Source organism: Dioscorea cayenensis, chromosome 14 (genome assembly GCF_009730915.1).
Source record: "Dioscorea cayenensis subsp. rotundata cultivar TDr96_F1 chromosome 14, TDr96_F1_v2_PseudoChromosome.rev07_lg8_w22 25.fasta, whole genome shotgun sequence".
In the NCBI taxonomy this organism is placed as follows: domain Eukaryota; kingdom Viridiplantae; phylum Streptophyta; class Magnoliopsida; order Dioscoreales; family Dioscoreaceae; genus Dioscorea; species Dioscorea cayenensis.
Genome location: NC_052484.1, coordinates 20,428,358 through 20,438,268, shown reverse-complemented (window position 1 = coordinate 20,438,268; position 9,911 = coordinate 20,428,358).

Here is a 9,911-nt window from a genome sequence, read left to right as displayed (position 1 = left end):
GTTTATACCCATTAGATTTCATCATTACAAGGATTAATGTGGAATGGAGGACAGAAAGGAGGAAGATGAATGGTCATCTTCTACTTAAATATTTAGTGCATGGACATGATATAGTGTCATGGTCCGCACACAAGAACTTTTTAAATAGTTTCATGCATGCCTCTTAAATCGACACTCAAGCCGCCACCCTTTGTATTACCTAGTCTTCCCTAGATCCTACTCAATTTATTCCATTTTTCATTATATATATATATACATCACATATCGAAGTTTTTTGTTTTTATTTATAGATATATAAATATTTTTATAATTTATAATTTTTTATATTTATATATTTATATATTTTTATATTTTTCATTATTTTTTTATTTTTTCTAGTTGAATGATTTTGATTTTTTTATTTTTATTTCTAATTTATTAGATGTTTTTTTGTTGAGTTTGATATTTTCAAATATTTTTGAGAAAAATTTATAAAAAAATATGTATGATTAATTAATGTGCATTGATTTAGGGATTTGAGAAATATTAAAGCTTTGATTTAGTAAATAAATAATTTTATTTTAAATTATGATTAATTTATATAGAAGTTTAAATGAAAGTTATTATTTTTAAAAAATATTTAAATATTAGTTTATTTTGTAATTTCTAAGATCTTAAATGTAAATAATTTATAAAAATTAAAAATTTAAAAGTTATTTAAATGAATTCAAATAAACGTCCCCCAGAATGAGAGTTTTTAAAATTTTAAATATTATCTATATTTTTTTATAATTATAAATTAGAACAATATCAACTCAAAGGTATGGCTAATGAAAGAATTACTTTAGGCCCTTTATTTTTTAACATCCGCATCTTTAGATATTTTTAATAATAATTAAAAAAATTGAAAGACTATCAATAATTACTATAATAAAATATATTTTAATTTAATATTTAATCAATGTAATTTAATCTGAGTTAATTTTTATATTTTAAAAATATTAAATATATTATTTTAATGCTTAATTAGTCATATTTTCTCTAACTAACTTTTCAAAATCCAATTATGATCTTTGTAATGGCTTTTCATGCATTTATTTCTCCAAAATTAATATAATATTTATTTCTTTTAATTATAAATAAAAACTTTTGTAGTTTTTACATTGTTATAATTTTCTTGTTAGATTTTTACTTTGTTAAGTTTTATTCACAAATTTTAAATATATCATTTTATTATGAGTTTAGTAGTATATGAAAAGATAAACAAACATCTCAAAACCTCTAGTTATCTTAAGCAGCCACTGAATCATAAAAAAAAAAAATCTAAATTATGATAAAAATATATATTTTGATATATTAATTAATTTTAATTATTTCTCTTAGATTTTACTTATTGTTATAAAAATTTAAATGTATTTTTATAATTTAAAAATTTGTGAAATTGCCAAAAACCCTTTAAGTTTGTAAAATTGCCAAAAACACCCAGCTAGTTTTGTAATCCCCAAAAACCCCTCCCTTTTAAAGTCTATGTTTTTCAAACCCCCAAACCCTCAGAACGGATGTGAGCGGAGTGAGTTTCAAATTTTTGGGACGAAAATGCCCTTGCATGGGGAGTCGTGGGCTGCAGCCATCTCGGCGATTTGAGGAGGAAGTGGGGGGTTTTTCAGTAGGAGTAACCCCAGAGGCAATTTATTGGAGCCAGTTTAATTGCTTTTTCTCGACTCACGTCTTGACTTTTCCATTTCAAGTCGTCTCCGAGTTGTCTCTACCGTGAAGCCTCTGTAATTGGCATTTCATCGACTTTTTCCCTTTCCACGGTATCTCGAAGGAGAAGTCCCCCAGTGACTAGTTGGCATTTCATCGGGTTCTGATCTAAGGTATTGAGTATGGTTTTATGTTAAGCTGATTACATTCTAAAGAAAGATTTTTTTCGGTTTTGTTTTGTGCTCCTGTTTTTTTGTTGGAAGATATTGAAGTCTGCAGGGGGATTTCTCATTTGGGGTTTTTGTTAGTCTGCGAGGGAGATTTCTCGGCTAGGGTTTTGTTTTTGTTTTGCATTTTTCGTATGTATACACTATCGAAATAGTTTTTTTCGATTGTTATGATTTGTGTAATATTTATAATGTACATTTCCCGTTTCGTTTGATATGGTTGCGATTTTACTAAAATGAGGGTTGACGTTTAAGAAATGAGATGTTCTGAGTTTAACATTTGTTGTCTCTGTTTAAAGTATTCTCGTCTCTGTTTAACAAAATGGGTCTCTGTTTAACATTTTATATCTACGTTTAATAAGCGAGAGTTCTACGTTTAAAACCTTATATTTCAGCTTAAACTTTTTGTCAATCTGCATGTGAATGTGTTGTATTTGCGAGCTTGTGATTATGGCGGTCGACCTAGTTAATGGGCGTTGCTATTTGACACGGTTGTGGAGACCTTAAAGTGAATTGAAAGTTAACATGACCCCTCGACACTGGGAGATTATTCGAAGGACACGTTTGCGGCGTTATTTGAGTGGAAGCCATATACCAGAGAGGGCCCTTCTTGATTCTCTTTTTGCAAAGATGCGATGGTCGCACGATAAATTCGGGATCGGGAAAAGCTGCTGAGTTTGAGACCTCGAGATGTGGCCCTCGTTCTTGAGTACGCGTTGCGATGGCGGCAGCGTGGTCTTCGAAGAAGAAAAACCGGTCGGCGTTCGAAGGCGGTATCTATCAAAGACCTACGAGAGACACGGAGACTCCATCAAGAGCACTCAGTGCAACTTGTTCGACGAGAGGGAGAAGAAGATAATTTTTGTCAAACTCCGATGGTGTACCTCATGGGGACGAGTCCCTCTTCCCAAATACATCATGCTCGGTTCGAGCTGGATCGTTGATTACGTCGATGATCTACCGAGCCATGGGAGGCGTCTGGCGTAGGCGCGAGCGGCGCTGAAGTGGCTTATGGAGGATATTCCACTGGCGGTCGCCCGAGTGCAGAGATAGATCTTGCGGGAAGAAGACCAACACGAGGTGCATTAAGGGTTGCTCGGTCGCGCTTAACGTCCGGTTTCTGGTGGCCGGAGCGGGGAAGAAAGTCCGTTTCGACGAGATCCCAAGGATCTTTGTGCTACGGTGAAAGTACTTCACGGGAAGCGAGCGGCGGTGAAAGCGAGCTTGTCATCGCTCGATGGAAAAAGAGGTAATAAATCATGGACGATGTCTAACATAAGTCTTTAATGTTTAAACATTTTTTATTTAGCGTTTAACTTTAGTATTTACCGTTTAACTATTATTCATACTTTGGTTTAAATATTTTTGTTCTCCGTTTAATTATATTCTATAACGTTTAAATATATAGTTTTTATAGTTTAAAAATGAATGATCTCACGAAATTGTTTGGTTTACATATGTTAGTTTCTAGTGGTTCCGTGAATCTTTGAAGAAGAAATATTTGTTGGCGCCTGACCGAGCGGATGGATGCCATTGCTCCGGAACCACTTGCTCGAAGGCGGGGATGAGAGGCGGCCCTCTATCGTGCTTGCTGGGCGCCCAGTTCTCCTACTTCCCGACCCCACCGCGCGCACGCGTTCCTCGGCCAGGAGAAGCCCTCCCCTACCCGGCGGATTGCAGACAACCCCCTACCACGACAACGACGGTCCCCGACCATGGCAGCCCCTCCGCCGTGGCAGCCCCACCGGTGACATTGGGCGAAGATGTCACCGCAACTCTTATGCAGGCATGCCAGATATTGATGATCGAGTTTCCTCGGCTTGTCGCTCGTGTGGAGCGGCTGGAAGGGCGTTCGCGACCAGCTGCGCCATCCTCGAAAAGAACGAAAGCACCCGGGACGAGCGAGGCGTCGGGATTGACGACGGCGACATCATCGGGAAGGTCGTTCAAAGCGGCCACATTCGAAGAGACTTGCGAAAAAGAGGAGAACAATCGCCTCTGTCTCCACGTCCGGTGACGATGAAACAATAGCAACACCATCGGTGCGTCGATCATTCTTGAGTGCATCGCCGTTGATGACATGGCCAGTGACGGTGGAGGACATCGTAGATGATGTGGCCGTTCTGCGGTTGAGGAAAGGTCGTTGACTCTCTTCTCGATGAAATCGTCGACCGGTGGAACCGTGCCGAGATGCGGCATCGAGATGGACACAATCCACGAAGGTCGAGAACAAGTTAAGGGTGTGTCTCCCGATGATCGTTGTTATCGTGGCCGCGGTTGAGAAGATCGTCGAATCCGTTCTGCGTGGCCGTGGCCGACGATCTGCATGACCCAAGCGGGACACAATCCCACCACGACAAGAACCATGTAAGGAAGTGTCTGCGGTTGATCTTTGTCGCCGTCGTCCCCAGCGTCGAAGCCGGACACAATCCCACAACAAGAACAACAATGTAAGGGATGTGTCTGCGGGTTGATCTTGTCGCCATCGTCCCCGCATCGAAGGAAGATGCTTGATGAAGACCCCGACCGAGCAGCGAGAGAGATGATCGAGGCCCGATCAAAAATTGGACCCGACTGACTCGGAAAGCTTTTTATTCGAAGAAGAAGAAATGGGTTGGCTCGAGTCGTCTTAACAAATCTGACGAGGAGTTGATGAGGATCTTCCTCAGTCGCTACATGGACGGAGTAAGTGTAACGCGTTTTTATGATATTGTTTAAAGGGTTTCTTATAGTGTTTAACTATTACCTAATAGTGTTTAATACCATTATGTTATCATTTAAGTTTTTAGCCTTACCGTTTAATTATATATAATATCATGTAACAATTGATAATATCATTTAAATATTTACTGATATGGTCTTCTAATATACATTATCGTTTAACCTCGGCCTTTATCGTGTGGAAGAATGACGCTGTCAGCACTCACCATGCGACGGGTTATACATGCTTGAGGGAAGGAGATGGTCAGTTTGATGATGTGATGGGCGCTTTCGTGTCATGTACTAAAAGTCGTTGACGAAGAGCCGTATCCTTACGAAAGCGCCTCCGATCGTCGAGCAGCTTCTGCTGTTTATGTCAAGCGGGGACGGCGCGCATGACACGATTATGGCTATGATCGGGGGATCGTTTGTCGCGACCTGCGTGAAGTTAATTGTCGTCCTCCCGATAATCATGAATGGCCACTTCCATGTCAGTCGTCACGGACGATGATAAACAAGAATCTGGGCGTTATTCTTCAGTATCGGGAGTGCGATAAGGACGCGTTGGACATGGTAAGTTCTTTAATTATGTCCGATTAATATACATTTGGTATTTAAATCGGTATTCTAATCTCGACTTGCGTATCTCGGCAGTGGAATCTATTCGACCTTTGTGTCGATATGGAGTTAAGCGGTCGGCGACGACAAAGTACCCGCTGCGTCGCGACGAAACCCCGCGCAAAAAAACGAAAGGCGTCGATTGCGCCGTCTACGTCATCGCGGTTTATCGAGCAGTGCTTGTAGGGGTGAGAGATTACTGACTCATGCAGCAGACGTTCCTTACCTCGGATTACGGTATGTTACCGCATACTTAAGGAGGGAGGCGTAGGCGTCCATGACAAAGGGGGTCGTCGCAGCGGGTTAAATTACATTTTTTTGAATAACATGTCTTGTATATCGACTGTCGATTTTTGTTTTTCAAATGTAAATCGGACAAATTCAATTCATTGTTTTCGTGTTGAAGAACATGACTTGATATCTTAATGTAAATTTTGTTTGTTTTTGAATTGTAAAAGCGGGTTAAATTCCATTCGGTTTTTATTTCATTGTTTAATTTACGTTGTGATTGTGTACATTTCACTTTTCATTGTTTAAATATAGTATATATCGTTTAAACATCGAGTTTTAAATATTTCAAATTACGAGTGTACCCGTTTAAAAATAACACTTTCTCTGTTTAAATGAATGCACTTATTGTTTAACTAAATATGGAAAGTTGCCCATCAATACACAATTCAATTCATTGTTTTTTGTTTTCGAAGAACATGACTTGTATATCTCAATGTAAATTTTGTTTGTTTTTCAATTGTAAAGGCGGGTTAAATTTCATTCGGTTTCATTTCATTGTTTAATTTACGTTGTAGTTGTGTACATTTCCGTTTCATTGTTTAAATATACCATATATCGTTTAAACATCAGGGTTGAAATATTTCAAATTACAGGTGTATCCGTTTAAAAATAACAATGTCTCCGTGTAAATACATTCGATTAGTTATAAATACACAATGTTTTCCACGATCAAATCGTCGGTTTTATTAACAATGCCTAGTCGGCGACAGTTTTCATTTGCAAGATAAATCGATTGTGGCCGGATCCTTGGCGGCTGCGCAATGTAACTTTCGCGGACATCAAGCGCTGCGACTCGATCCTCTTTCGTCTAGGCGCCCGGTGCCTTCTAATCGCAGTGATCGCATAAGCGAAGCTCACGATTTCCGTCTGAAGGCTCGTCGTACGTCGGGTATGGGGAATATAGCTTCCTTGTATGCCGGTTTGTAATTGTCGGCGGTGAAGTACCCGCTCATAAATCGATGTGCGTTGGTGTGCATCTGCATTATTGCTGCGTGAAGCATGTTTTGCAAGGGATACCATAAACTTGCCACCTTCGACGCAGAACAAGTTACGATGGCGAGATCCACGGAGTTCGCTGCGTTGGTCGATCGCTCCGTAGCGATCATCGACACAACGACCAACACGAAGATTTCGGTACGTCCTCAGCAATGATCTCTAACCCGAATGTATGTGCAGGGCGTAAGTAGGGTCTCCCGTTTGGTCGCTTGCTCACGCCCGGTTACATAACATGCGCATCAACTTGAACACGGCAAATAAGGTTAAACAAAGGCGAGTGATGGTTAAATAATTCGTCAACATGTTTAAACATTATTGTAATTAAATAAACGAAATGATTAATATTTAAAAAGTCGAGAAAAGTGTAATTAAACAAAGATTGAGAATGTTTAAAGGGTAATACTAAATGTTAAGTGTAAAATCAACATTCGCGAGACCTTATGGAGTCGACCATTTTCGTCAGCGGTAAATGACGAGCTTCCTTGATCCAAGCATTGAGCGACTCCGCGACGTTCGAATACATCTCACCCCAACGATCACCTCCGAGCGAGATAATTCGACCCGATGTGCCGTATCCGATTTATTAATCGACGGTGATGAGCTTGGGTGATATGGCTGCGATTCATTCACGGTATCATCGAAATCTTTAGCCGTGGATGCCCACGCAATCGCGGAAGCATATAGACCGGCACTCCTCCCTCGATGCCTTCCCAAGTCGGCATTGAGCTTTTCGTAAAATTGGCCTCCAAATGTCGAAGGCGATGCAGCGTGTGGCGAAGAAGGGAAGACTCTCGCAATTGCGCTCACAAGGCCCTTGGACTGTCAGAGCACGAAGGTAATTATCTCATGATAATCTCCACCCTCGTATAAGGCGTCGCCCTAACTTAGATATGAACCAAGTCAATTGGCGTCGGTCTCGTTGTCGACTATACCCGAAGGCGGCGTGGAAAAAAACCATTGTTACCATCTTTCCTGTGGCAGCGAGTGGTGTGCCGATATTTTTTCCAGGAGGTGGGTACCATCGAGAAAGCACGATGACTGCGAAGCCCTCTTGAATCCCATGATACAGCTACGAAAGAAAAGAATGCACGTTTAAAAGCGATCAGCGTCTCTCTCCACGATCGCCATGACTGCCAGGGATTTGTCTCGACCACCTTATCCACATACAAAGCAAGCGATCATAGGCGGAGATGTCAGCTGCCAAGTCGAGGACCACCCGGGCATGCTCTTTTTCCCAACCAAGCACTGCTTGTATGGTATGTGGACACCATGTTCCCATAACGTGTCATACGAATGTCGATGGCCTTATACGAGGGCGGTCGCTCGAGCTCGAATCACTCGTGCGCTAACCCCGTTTTTGGGCGCTTTTCGGATGTGGCCTTGAACCTATGCCACCACCGCAAGTGTGTGCGGGTTGATTGTCTTGATTGAAAGTATTTTTTTGTTATACTCTTTTTGATGCGTGAAGGCGCCAGCGACAACCATCGGCAGCATTCCCTCGATCGCTCGATGTTTTTCGTTCTTTATGAATTTGAAGTCAAAATTCCTTTTTGATTGCATGATTTGAAAGTACATCCACGAAATGTTCGACACCGTCAAAAGCGTTGACCAATATCCAGCGACAACACTGAGAATGATCGGCGAGGAAGGAAGACATCCAGCCGTCGAGGTCGCCCATGGGGATGAATGGGAGCACTCGCTGAGAATCGAATTCCTGCCCTAACACTTGATCGAATGAAAAAGATCAATATGTTAAGCGGAGAATATAATGTTTAGCGATAATGACAATAGTTAAGCGTTAAATTAAATACTTAAACAATTAACTAATAACGTAAAGGACTAGTACTGATATGTTAACCCGGTCTGCGGACATATTTAAAGCAATAATGACCCCAGAACAGTAGAAATAATTAAAAGAAAAAGGAACTTCTGACGAGTAAACCTCGTTTTCATTTAGGATTCGGCAATGGCACATTTTTACATCTCGACGACAAGATCAACTACGGACATTTGAAGATTGAGTGGGCGTGACAGCATCAGATGGAAGTCGACATCGTTTTCTATTAGGCGAACCGTTTTATATCCATCCGGTGTGATGAACTTAACCACGACAAGAGAAACTTGAGACCCCATCGCTCACATATCTCATTAACACCAATTCCCAGAAGTGCGAGGCGGTGAACATTAGCACTCTTCCTCCCGTTGAATCTAGCAATACCACAAAAACTCTCCATAATATATCGGTCGAAAACCGAAATCGATGCAAACCAAATGAAATGAAGAACAAAAGCGAAGGCGGCGAAGAAGAAGTAGAAGATGTAAAGAACAAGCAGCGATCGAGGCTATGAAAAAAAAAGTCTGCGATTGTATGCATAGAGGGTTAGACTAGGCGTGATGTGATTGGGCGGTATTTTTCCCTCCATCCCAAGGCGAAAAAGGGAAATATATGTCATTGTCGCGAGGAAGACATGTTGTCATCGTTCGAATGAAAGTTCTCAACTCAACATGAGTCTGCGTATAGCGTCAAGCTTTTTATGTTTAAACGGATACATATAGAGTTTAAAATAACGGTTAAGCTGCTTAACTCAAAAGTCTATATCATGTAAATAATATGTTATTGTTTAAATTGAATGCTTTTCATCGACATCAGCGTTGCTAGATGGGTACCTCCTGAGTCATTTGTTTAAACATATTTACGTATTTTTCTTAAACACCGTTGTCGTTGTTTAAAAGAGTAACTTGAGTATTGTTTAACTTTTTCTATTGTTTACAATGAGCGTTTTTTTGTTTCCCACATTGTTTTTTACTAGGTCTCTGTTTAAATTTCGAGTTCGCGATCAAATACGATTGTTTTCGTTTTATTTATAAAAGATTTACAACATTTACAACATTTACAAAGATTTACAACATTTACTGACATTTACTACGTCCGCTCGGACTTTGGACACTCACGACTCGACCCTCGTATAACGAAACAAGTGTCCAGTACATTCGAGATGCTCGCGACGGTTGCATAACAAGCGCATCGACTTGAACACGCAAAAGCGTCTGACATTAAAAAAAGGTTAAACAACACACATTCATGAAAAGCGACTATTAATCGATGTGTCGTGGTAGGACTTAAGCGGCGATCACGATAGTTAAACACGAGCGTAGCGGTTGTACACTGGCGTAATTTTTCTTAAGCGTTAACGAGAAAGTCTCGAGTGGTAAATGTCGAGCCCCGTCTTAAAGGATGTTTCAGTGATCTCCCTCCTCAGAGAATCCTCCATGATCACGCAATACGTGAAAACTTTCTTTTTCATACCCAAGTCGAAATGCTCTCTTAATTGCTTTCCCGTCGTCCAGCATTTGGAGAATCCTCTGCGATTCGAGGCGATTATGAGAGGACTTGAC